Here is a 12,563-nt window from a genome sequence, read left to right as displayed (position 1 = left end):
GAGAGCATCCCTCCACATGGTATGGGTTCCCAGAGCACCTCTGTATGCCGGGAATAAATACTGCTCTACTCTCTAAGGTCCCACAGATTGCCAAGGCCTCCTCTATGTCCCCCAGGTTTAATGGGAGGGATATCTGGATCAGTCCCATGCTGGACCAATCATCAGTCTGGGATCCATGTGTTCCCCCTTGTTTAGGTCAGCTGCCTCTGTGGGTTTCGCCAGCCCAATCTTGATTCCTTTGGTCATCACTCCTCTTTGCAACTGGGTTCCAGAAGCTCAATTCAGTTCACAGATGTAGGTGTCTACTTCTGCCTCCATCAGCCACTAGATGAGAGTTCTGGGATGGCATATAAGGTAGTCATCATTCTCATTATCATGGGAGGGCATTTAAGGTAGCCTTAATGCCAGTTGGTGTCATTCTTGTAGATCTGTGAAGATCTCACTAGTGCTAGATCTCTCCTCCAACTTATACTGGCTCCCTCTCTTACAGTGTCTCCCATCCTTTTCTCCTCTATTCTTACCCTGGCTCAACCTTCCTGCTCTCCCATGTCCTCCTCTCCCCTCCTCTTTTCTCCCTCTCTTTCACCCATCTCCTTCTGCCCTCCATTTCTCCCCCCAATCCAAGTAGGCGATAGTATCCCCTAACCCTTCTCTAGGTTACCATGCATATCTCTCTTAGGGTCCTCCCTGCACACCAGACTCTCTGACAGTGGGATTGTGGGATGGCAATGCCCTGGTCCATGTCTAAAATCCATATATGAATGAATACATGCCATGCTTCTGTTTTTGTGACTGGGTTACCTCATTCAGGATGGTTTCTTCTAGTGCTATACAGTTGCCTGCAAACTTCAAGATTCCATTGTTTTTTTCTGCTGAGTAGTACTCCATTGTGTAAATGTACCAAATTTTCTCTATCCACTCCTCAGTTGAGGGGCATCTAGGTTGCTTCCAGGTTCCGGCTATTAAAATAATGCTGCTATGAACAAAGTTTAGCAGATGTCCTTATTGTATGAGGGTACATCTTTTGGATATATGCCTAAGAATGGAATTGCTGGATCTTGTGGTAGAATTTTTCTGAGGAATCTCTATACTGATCACCAAAGTGGTTGCACAAGTTGGCATTCTCACCAGCAGTGGAGGAGTGTACCCCTTTCTCCACATCCTCTCCAGCATAAGCTGTCATTAGTGTTTTTGATTTTAGCCATTCTGATGGGAATGAGATGGTATCTCAGAGTTGTTTTGATTTGCATTTCCCTAATGGCTAAAGATGTTGAGCACTTTCTCAAGTGTCTCTTGGCCACTTTAGACTCCTCTATTGAGAATTCTCTATTTAGTTCTGTATCCCATTTTTTAACTGGATCCTTTGGTATTCTGGAGACTTGATTCTTGAGTTCTTTGTAAATTTTGGAGATCAGCCCTCTGTCAGATGTGGGTTTGTGAATATCTTTTCCCATTCTGTGGGCTGTCATTTTTGTCTTGTTGACTGTGTCCTTTGCCTTACAGAAACTCCTCAGTTTCAGGAAGTCCCATTTATTAATTGTCGATCTCAGTGTCTGTGCTACTAGTGTTATGTTCAGGAAGTGGTCTCCTGTACCAATTCTTTCAAGGGTACTTCCCACTTTCTCCTCTAAGAGGTTCAGTGTGGCTGGAATGATGTTGAGGTCTTTTATCCATTTGTACTTAAGTTTTGTGCATGGTGATAGATATGCATCTACCTGTCGTCTTTTAAATTCCAGCATCCAGTTACTCCAGCACCATTTGTTGAAGATGCTTTCTTTTTTTCCATTGTATAGTTTTAGCTTCTTTGTCAAAGAACAGGCGTTCAAGAGTGTGTGGGTTGATATCAGGGTCTTTGATTAGATTCCATTCGCCTACCTGTCTGCGTTTGTGCCAATACCAAGCTGTTTTCAGGACTATAGCTCTATAATAGAGCTTGAAGTCAAAGATGGTGATACCTCCGGAAGTTTATTGTACAGGGTTACCTTCACTATCCTGGGTCTTTTGTTTTTCCATATGAAATTGAGGATTGTCATTTTGAGGTCGGTGAAAAATTGTGTTGGTATTTTGATAGGGATTGTATTGAATACATAGATTGCTTTTTGTAAGATTGCCATTTTTACTACGTTGATCCTACCTATCTAAGAGCATGGGAGGTCTTTCCATCTTCTTTAATTTTGTTTTTTAAAGACTCAAAGTTCTTGTTATACAAGTCTTTCACCTGTTTGGTTAGAGTTGGTCCAAGATATTTTATGATGTTTGTGGCTATTGTAAAGGGTAATGTTTCTCTGAATTCTTTCTCGTCCCGTTTATTGTCTATATATTGTAGGGCTACTGATTTTCTTGAGTTGATCTTGTATTCTGCCACTTTGCTGAAGGTGTTTATCAGCTGTAGGAGTTTCCTGGAAGAATCCTTTGGTTCACTTACATAGACTATCATATCATCTACAAATAGTGAAAGTTTGACTTCTTCTTTTCCAATTCCTATTCCCTTGATCTCTTATTGCTCTAGCTAGAACTTCAAGCACAGGGCAGAGACCAGAGGGGACTAAAGATTCAAGCACAGGGCAGGGTCTCAAGCACAGGGCAGAGAATGGAGGGCACTGAAGACTGAGGTGTGGCCAGACTCAGGGATCTGTCTATACTCTTGATCCATTCATATTCTCCAACACTGGAAGCCCTTATTCCCAATACATCCATTCCTCTGTATACTTAAGACTCTCTTCTCTCATTCTACTCTGGTTCTTAAGTGGATTCAAAGTGGAAAGCAGGAAGTCTTTTGGGGTTTTCACCCAAAAGCTATTTGACAGAAATGTCTTAGTCTAAGTTTGAGTTATTTTCTAAGCTTTGTTTTGCCTTTGATGAACTCCAAAACCTGTGAGTGCATCTCCAAACATTAAGATTAAAAGAATTTAAATGAGCTGGGCTACTGGGACTCAATTGTTTTTCCTAATCAGTAATCTAAGCCCCAGTATCTATGGCCTGTCAACAGACACTTGTGTGTTCTAATCACCAAAACTCTAAACTAAACAAACTAAACTAACATTATTATTATCAAGTAGACACTACAGCTTAGAAAGAAATAATCTTCAGTATAATCCAAAGACAGAAATGCCCAGTAGAAAGGGATATTTCCATGAGATAAACACACCACATCAGCAGCAGTAGGGATCTCCCCACACCCAATAACACCATGTCAGATACCATAGAAAGATGATAGCAGCACACATGTAAGCAAAAGAAATCCTGGAGTCTGTGGTCTCAGGACCAAGAATCTCCAAAGTTCACCCATCAGAGATTTGTTTCCTGGTTGGCTGACACCTTGAACTTCAATTGTCACCAACAGGTCCTCTGACATGACTAGCATCATGGATCCCTTCATTGCATCAGGGCAACCATTACATAATGAAATGTTCGTGTTTCCTCATCTGATGCCAGTAATTCCAGGACCTCACTGGTTTCTCATCATGCCCATGGTTGTTCTTCTATTACCCATAACATTTGGCTGAGGACCAAAGGACCTGCAGGGAATAATCATCTTCATGGCCTGGTGTATAAATACTGTGAGTTCAGGCTCTAGAAGAGCTTCTGTTTTCCTACTTTTAAAATGATGAAACTGTCTTGTCACTGTTGTGAGATCACTGTACTTTCACATTTACTCTTAAGGTCTCAAGAAATCTCAATGTCCTTGATGTGCTGGGTTCTCTGTAGTAGATTCCTAAGAAGAAATGAGACAGTGTGTTAAATGAGTGCTCACCTTATACATTGGCAACCAGGACTTAGCTGTGATCACGGACAACTAAGACAAGACCACATTTCTGTAGGCAAATGCTGGGAGTGGGAGCCACGAGCCTTCCGTCACATGGCCCCGCCAGATCAAGGGAATTTCTGCAAACACATCAGCTACCAATGGTCTCACAGTCACAGATGTGGCTCCCTAAGTGGTGCCACTCAATATATGAATGGACATTCAGCATTGTGGTTCTCGTAGGTCTATCTACATTATAGAACTGTGCTTACATCTTTACAGAGATGATAATTCTGGGATTATGTTTTTCTCTCACAGAAGATTGTCACTTGAGCCCCCAGAGACTCAAAGGGCTTGGCTCAACCTTGAGTATGCATTTGGGGAGGGTCTCTACTGCACTTACTGGAGGAGTTGCCAGTCACAGCTAGGATCATCCCATACTGGCTGTGCACCATAGATACAGACCAGAGTGACCCTTTGCCACCAGTTAGAAAAGAGAAACTTGGAACAGCTAGAAATTCACTGTTTCATCAATACATGGGCCCTGGAGTGTAGACAAAGTTCTAGAGGAGGATGCCCCTATGAGAGTTTTTTTCCTTGATACCAAGATAGTTTTCCATTTTTTCTAGAGCCTCCTGGATACCCAGAGTTTTCTGATGCACTAGGACCAAACTATGGGTTGATTTATCTCAGAGTGAACAAAGCCCCCCTGCACACAGAGCAGGATGTGAAGATAATATTCATGCTAACTCCTCCAAGGGACCACAATGCCTGAACAAATGGACAGACACACAGAACATAGCTGATGGAGGATGCTTTTACTTGTCATGTGACTGTCACTAAAGCAGCCCACACAAGGGGCATTTCACTCCCTAAATACCTGGTTCTTATTTCTTCCTAGTTCTCTGACTAGGGCAGTCTCCAGACACTCTATTAACTTCCTACAGAAATATCATTTCTCTCATAGTAACACAAGATGAATAAATTGAATGATGATTAGGTAATAGACATAAACAAGACAATTATGTGACCACAAGGAACACTACAGGAAGAAGAGAGGAAATATGACAAATACCAGCATTACAAGTATTACAAGAAGTGTTACAAGACAAGGAAAAGAGTTGTGAAATTCTATCTTCTGGGAATGACACAGCTATTACAAACAGGAATTGTGTTAATGTTACCTGCTCTGATGCTGTGTAAGACTGTCAACAGCCAGTCATAAATGGAGAGATCCCTTTTACCCCCAGCCATCCCTGTTAAACTATTGGTTACTATAATATTTGGGGAAGTGCATAATTTTTGTCTTCAATTGTGTACCCATTGGTAAATGCACTTCATGTCCATGGGGGTCCTAAATCTTTCATCACACAGATGGCGCAGACAATCACAGACCTTAACAGAAAGACAAGAATATAGAAATTGATTCATAGGGAAGAATAGGATCAAAAATCTCGGAGAGATACACATGAAGGTGGAGGGGAGAGGTCTCAGAAAGCATTATATACAAGCCTGAAATTATAAAAAAGCAAACATAATTGACAAAACCACTAATGGAATACTGTAGAGAGATACTTGTACTTAAGAGCAATGTCATCTGTTAACTAGACCCTCAATATGTTTCCACACATTTAATGAAAACACCTGTTACATTCCAGGAGCCTGAAAACTTTGGCTGGTCCTCACAGGTAAAGTCAATAATACATTCAGTGGTCACTTTACGTCCCATAACCTGATATGCATTCAATCTATTTAACATGACTTAAAGAAAGCAAAGTTATGAACCAACCATGCTTGTCTTATATTTTCCACAAAATCAGCTTTTAAAACCTATGCTAGGCTCTGCCCTCTGCTTGAGGTGAGTGTGGGCCCTGCTTGAGCCCCAACTCCTAGCCATCACCCCCACCTTGGATCTTACTGGGCCTGCTCAGTGGGCCCGGCCAGACAGGAAGGACCACTCTGAGTCCAGCCACACCTCACTCTTGGTATGCCCTCTGACCTCTGCTTCAAGAGAGTGTGGGCTCTGCTCAGTCCCAAACTCCTGCCTATCACCCCTCCTTGGATCTTCCTGGGCCTGCTTCTTGAGGAGAGTAGACCCGCCAAAGCAGGAAGGACCATCCTGAGTCTACCCACACTTCACCCTTGGTCCCCCCTCCACCCTCTGCCCTCTGCTTGAGTGTGGAGAATACCAACAGAGGCCAGATCATCTGAAGTTGCAGGCACTGAAGTCTTGGCCCACATACACCCCCAGGAGACCAGAGGAGACAGAGAGACCTCACCTGTACCCACTTGAAGAAGGGAAGGGAAGACAACAGTATAAGAACACACTCAGCAATAGAAAAACCAATATGACACCACCAGACTCTACAGACTCCACACCACCAAGACCTGAAAAGCCCAATGCAGATAAAGCAGAAGAGACAGACCTTAAAAATATTTTATGAAGATGATAGAAATGCTTAACGAGGAAACAAGAAAATCCCTTAAAGAAATAGGAGAAAAAACAAACAAAAATACATTAAATGGGGGAAAAGACAAGACAAAAATTTCAAGAAATAAACAAATCTCTTCAAGAATCTAAAGAAATCCAAGAAAAAACAACCAAACAAGTGAAGGAAGCAACTCAAATAGTTCAAGACTTCGGTAGCTGTCCCTCTGGCATCATCAGGTAAACAGGCCAGCTTCCCGGCCTGAGTTCCAGAGCCTGCAGATCGCCTGGGAACTGCACAGAGCTCCCAATCCCGGCGGGAGCATCAGGTAAACAGGCCAGCTTCCCGGCCTGTGTTCCAGAGCCTGCAGATCTCCTGGGAACTGCACAGAGCTCCCAATCCCGGCGGGAGCAAAGCACCCCAGACTCCAGATCTTCTCTCCCACCAACGATTCCAGGAAAGGAGAGGAGGCTGGGAGTACAGGGAAGTAGCTGTCCCTCTGGCATCATCAGGTAAACAGGCCAGCTTCCCGGCCTGAGTTCCAGAGCCTGCAGATCGCCTGGGAACTGCACAGAGCTCCCAATCCCGGCGGGAGCATCAGGTAAACAGGCCAGCTTCCCGGCCTGTGTTCCAGAGCCTGCAGATCTCCTGGGAACTGCACAGAGCTCCCAATCCCGGCGGGAGCAAAGCACCCCAGACTCCAGATCTTCTCTCCCACCAACGATTCCAGGAAAGGAGAGGAGGCTGGGAGTACAGGGAAGTAGCTGTCCCTCTGGCATCATCAGGTAAACAGGCCAGCTTCCCGGCCTGTGTTCCAGAGCCTGCAGATCGCCTGGGAACTGCACAGAGCTCCCAATCCCGGCGGGAGCACCAGGTAAACAGGCCAGCTTCCCGGCCTGTGTTCCAGAGCCTGCAGATCACCTGGGAACTGCACAGAGCTCCCAATCCCGGTGGGAGCATCAGGTAAACAGGCCAGCTTCCCGGCCTGTGTTCCAGAGCCTGCAGATCGCCTGGGAACTGCACAGAGCTCCCAATCCCGGAGGGAGCATCAGGTAAACAGGCCAGCTTCCCGGCCTGTGTTCCAGAGCCTGCAGATCGCCTGGGAACTGCACAGAGCTCCCAATACCGGCGGGAGCAAAGCACCCCAGACTCCAGATCTTCTCTCCCACCAACGATTCCAGGAAAGGAGAGGAGGCTGGGAGTACAGGGAAGTAGCTGTCCCTCTGGCATCATCAGGTAAACAGGCCAGCTTCCCAGCCTGAGTTCCAGAGCCTGCAGATCGCCTGGGAACTGCACAGAGCTCCCAATCCCGGCGGGAGCCAAGCACCCCAGACTCCAGATCTTCTCTCCCACCAAAGAGACCAGGAAACTACAGGAACCAGGGAGACCAGGGGAGTAGCTGTTCCGGATCAGGTACAACAGGACCCAGCATAGGGTCCAGGGGACCAGGTAGGAGGCTAAGCGCCCCAGATTCCTGTTCTTCTTCTCTACCCACGGACCAGCATTTGGACAAGGCATAGAAGAACCACCAGATTACTGGACTTACTAGCACCCACCAAAGGGAACTCTGGTCCCCAGACCAGGAAGGGTCTCTTTCTGCACCCACTAAAAGAAGAGATGGGAAAGAGACAATACAAAAACACAGTCAGCAACAGAAAAACAAATATGACACCGCCAGATTCTAGAGACTCCACACCAGCAAGACCCCAATATTCAAACGCGAAGGAAGCAGAAGAGAACGATCTTAAAAGCACTTTCATGAAAATGATAGAGGCCCTAAAAGAGGATATTGGAAAATCCCTCAAAGAAATGGAAGAAAAAACAAACCAAAAAATGCAAGAAATGGAAGAAAAACAAACCAAAAAATGCAAGAATTGGAAGAAAAAACAAACCAAAAACGGCACGAAATGGAAGAAGAAATGAAGCAAAAAATGCAAGAAATGGAAGAAAAAGCAAAGCAAAAAATGCAAGAATTAGAAGAAGAAACATACCAAATAAGGCAGGAAATGGAAGAAGCAACAAAGCAAAAAATGCAAGAAATGGTAGAAAAAACAAAGCAAAAAATAAAAAAATGGAGGAAGAAACAAACCAAAAAAGGCAGGAAAGGGAAGAAGAAACAAAGCACAAAATCCAAGAAATGGAACAAAAAGCAAACCAAAAAATGCAAGAAATGGAAGAAAGAACAAACCAAAAAATTCATAAAAGGCAACAAACGGACGAACAGATAAACAGAAAATTGCAAGAAGCAATGCAAATGCTGCAAGGGTTGAAAACTGAAATAGAGACACTAAAAAAAACACAATCTGAAGAAAGGCAGAAAATAGAAAAGCTGGACAAACAGTCAGGCACTACCAATACAAGCATTACCAACAGAATAGAAGAGATGGAAGAGAGAATCTCAAGTGTTGAAGATACATTAGGAGAAATGGATTTATCAACCAAAGAAAACCTTAAATCCAACAAATCCTTAACACAAAACATCCAGGAATTATGGGACACCATGAAAAGACCAAACCTAAGAATAATAGGTATAGAAGAAGGAGAAGAAATCCACCTCAAAGGGGCAGAAGGCATATTCAACAAAATCATAGAAGAAAACTTTCCCAACCTTAAGAAAGACATGCCAATGAAGGTACAAGAAGCCTACAGAACACCAAATAGAGTGGACCACAAAAAAAATCCCCTCGCCACATAATAATCAAGACCCCAAACATACAGAATAAAGAAAGAATATTAAGAGCAGCTAAGGAAAAAGGTCAAGTAACATATAAAGGCAGACCTATCAGAATTACACCTGATTTCTCCATGGAAACTCTGAAAGCCAGAAGGTCCTGGATAGATATTCTACCTACACTAAGAGACCATGGATGCCAGCCCAGACTACTATACCCGGCAAAGCTCTCAATCACTATAGACGGAGAAAACAAGATATTCCATGACAAAACTAGATTCAACCAATATGTGTCCACTAACCCAGCCCTACAGAAAATTTTGGAAGGAAAACTCCAACCCAAGGAAGCTAACTACAACCAGAAAAACATAAGCATTAGAGAATCCCTCTCTACCAACAGCCAAAAGAACAAAGGGGCGAAATTCCACCCATAATTCCACCAACAACAACCATCGCAAATCGAAGAAGGATGAGCAATCAATGGTCATTAATATCCCTCAATATTAATGGCCTTAACTCACCCATAAAAAGACACAGACTAGCAGAATGGATTCGAAGACAGAACCCTTCCTTCTGCTGCATACAAGAAACACACCTCACCCTCAAAGACAGACATTACTTGAGAGTTAAAGGTTGGGAAAAATTTTTCAATCAAATGGACCCAAGAAACAAGCAGGGGTAGCAATCCTAATATCTAACAAACTAGACTTTAAAATAAAATCAATCAAAAGAGATGAAGGAGGTCATTACATACTCATCACAGGTGAAACCCACCAAGACGAAGTGTCTATCCTGAACATCTATGCCCCCAATACAAAGGCATCCACATTCGTTAAAGAAACATTATTAGAACTTAAATCTCATCTAAAGCCCCACACAGTTATAGTGGGAGATTTCAACACACCACTCTCACCACTAGACAAGAATACCAGACAGGAACTCAACAAAGAAGCAAAGGGTCTAATAGAAGTAATGACCCAACTGGGATTAACAGATATCTATAGAACATTTCATCCACATAAAAAAGAATATACCTTCTTCTCACCACCACATGGAACCTTCTCAAAAATCGACCACATACTTGGCAACATATCAAACCTCAGCAGCTACAAAAAAATTGGAATAACTCCATGCATCTTATCAGACCACCATGCCTTAAAACTAGAATTCAACAACAACACAAAGTGCAGAAAACCTACAAACTCATGGAAATTGAATAATGCTCAACTGCACCATCCCTGGGTCAAAGAGGAAATAAAAAAAGAAATTAAAGACTTCCTCGAACTCAATGAGAATGAAGACACAACATACCCAAACCTATGGGACACTTTGAAAGCAGTGCTACGGGGAAGTTCATAGCACTAAGTGCTCACATGAAGAAACAGGAAAACAGTTATACCAGAGAATTAACATCACAGCTAAAAGCTCTAGAACACAAAGAAGCAAACTCCCCCAGGAGGAGTAGACGCCAGGAAATAATCAAATTGAGGGCTGAAATCAACAAAGTAGAAACCAGGAAAACAATACAAAGAATCAATGCAACGAAGAGTTGGTTCTTTGAGAAAATCAACAAGATAGACAAACCTTTGTCCAAACTTACCAAACAGCAGAGAGTGAACACGCAAATTAACAAAATCAGAAATGAAAAGGGGGACATAACAACAGACTCTGAGGAAATCCAGAGAATCATTAGGTCATACTTTGAAAACCTGTACTCCACAAAATTCGAAAATTTAAAGGAAATGGATGACTTCCTGGACAGCTATCATTTGCCAAAACTAAATCAAGAACAGATAAGCAATTTAAATAGACCTATAACCCCTATGGAAATAGAAGCTGTCATCAAAAGTCTCCCAACCAAAAAAAGTCCAGGTCCAGATGGCCTCAGTGCAGAATTCTACCACAAATTCAAAGAACAGCTTATACCAATTCTTCTCAAAGTGTTCCACACAATAGAAGCAGAAGGGTCTTTGCCAAACTCTTTCTATGAGGCTTCAATAACCTTGATCCCCAAGCCACACAAAGATACAACCAAGAAAGAGAACTTCAGACCAATATCCCTCATGAACATTGATGCAAAAATACTCAATAAAATACTGGCAAATCGGATCCAAGAACACATCAAAACAATCATTCACCACGATCAAGTAGGTTTCATCCCAGGGATGCAGGGATGGTTCAACATACGAAAATCCATCAACGTAATCCACCATATAAACAAGCTGAAAAACAAAAATCACATGATCATCTCACTAGATGCTGAAAAAGCCTTTGACAAAATCCAACATCCCTTCATGATAAAGGTCTTGGAGAGATCTGGGATAACAGGGACATACTTAAACATAATAAAAGCCATATACAGTAAACCAACAGCCAACATCAAACTAAATGGACAGAAACTCAACGCAATTCCTCTAAAATCAGGAACAAAACAAGGCTGTCCACTCTCTCCATACCTTTTCAACATGGTACTTGAAGTTCTAGCTATAGCCATACGACAACAAAGGGGGATCAAGGGGATACAAATTGGGAAGGAAGAAGTCAAACTTTCACTGTTTGCAGACGATATGATAGTTTATATCAGTGACCCAAAGAACTCTACCAGGGAACTCTTACAGCTGATTAACACCTTCAGCAAAGTGGCAGGTTACAAGATCAACTCAAGAAAGTCAGTAGCCCTACTATATACAGATGATAAAAGGGCTGAAAGAGAAATCAGAGAAACATCACCCTTTACAATTGCCACAAACAACATAAAATACCTTGGGGTAACGCTAACCAAACAAGTGAAAGACCTGTATCGTAAGAACTTTGAATCTTTAAAGAAAGAAATTAAAGAAGCCCTCAGAAAATGGAAAGATCTCCCATGCTCTTGGATAGGTAGGATCAATGTAGTAAAAATGGCAATCCTGCCAAAAGCAATCTACAGATTCAATGCTATCCCCATTAAAATCCCAGCACAATTCTTCACAGACCTTGAAAGAACAATAATCAATTTTGTATGGAAAAACAAAAGACCCAGGATAGCCAAAACAACCCTGTTCAACAAGGCAACGTCCGGAGGCATCACTATCCCTGACCTCAAGCTCTATTATAGAGCTATAGTCCTGAAAACAGCTTGGTATTGGCACAAAAATAGACAGGCAGACCAATGGAATCGAATTGAAAATCCGGGTATTAACCCACACACGTACGAACATCTGATCTTCGACAAAGAAGCTAAAAATATACAATGGAATAAAGAAAGCATCTTCAACAAATGGTGCTGGCATAATTGGAGACTGGCATGTAGAAAAATGCGGATCGATCCATGTTTATCGCCATGCACAAAACTTAAGTCCAAATGGATCAAAGACCTCAACATAAATCCAGCCACACTGAACCTCTTAGAAGAGAAAGTGGGTGGTACCCTTGAAAGAATTGGTACAGGAGACAGCTTCCTGAACATAACACCAGTAGCACAGACAGTGAGATCAACAATTAATAAATGGGACCTACTGAAACTGAGAAGCTTCTGTAAGGCAAAGGACACAGTCAGCAAGACAAAAAGGCAGCCCACAGAATGGGAAAAAATATTCACTAATCCCACATCTGACAGAGGGTTGATCTCCAAAATTTACAAAGAACTCAAGAAGCAAGTCTCCAAAACAGCAAAGGACCCAATTAAGAAGTGGGCTGCAGAACTAAATAGAGAGTTTTCAATAGAGGAGTCTAAAAT

This window comes from Mesocricetus auratus, unplaced genomic scaffold, assembly GCF_017639785.1.
Source record: "Mesocricetus auratus isolate SY011 unplaced genomic scaffold, BCM_Maur_2.0 Super-Scaffold_100037, whole genome shotgun sequence".
NCBI lineage: Eukaryota > Metazoa > Chordata > Mammalia > Rodentia > Cricetidae > Mesocricetus > Mesocricetus auratus.
The sequence above is the reverse complement of the archived record's forward strand: the minus strand, read 5'-3'. Positions refer to the sequence as shown.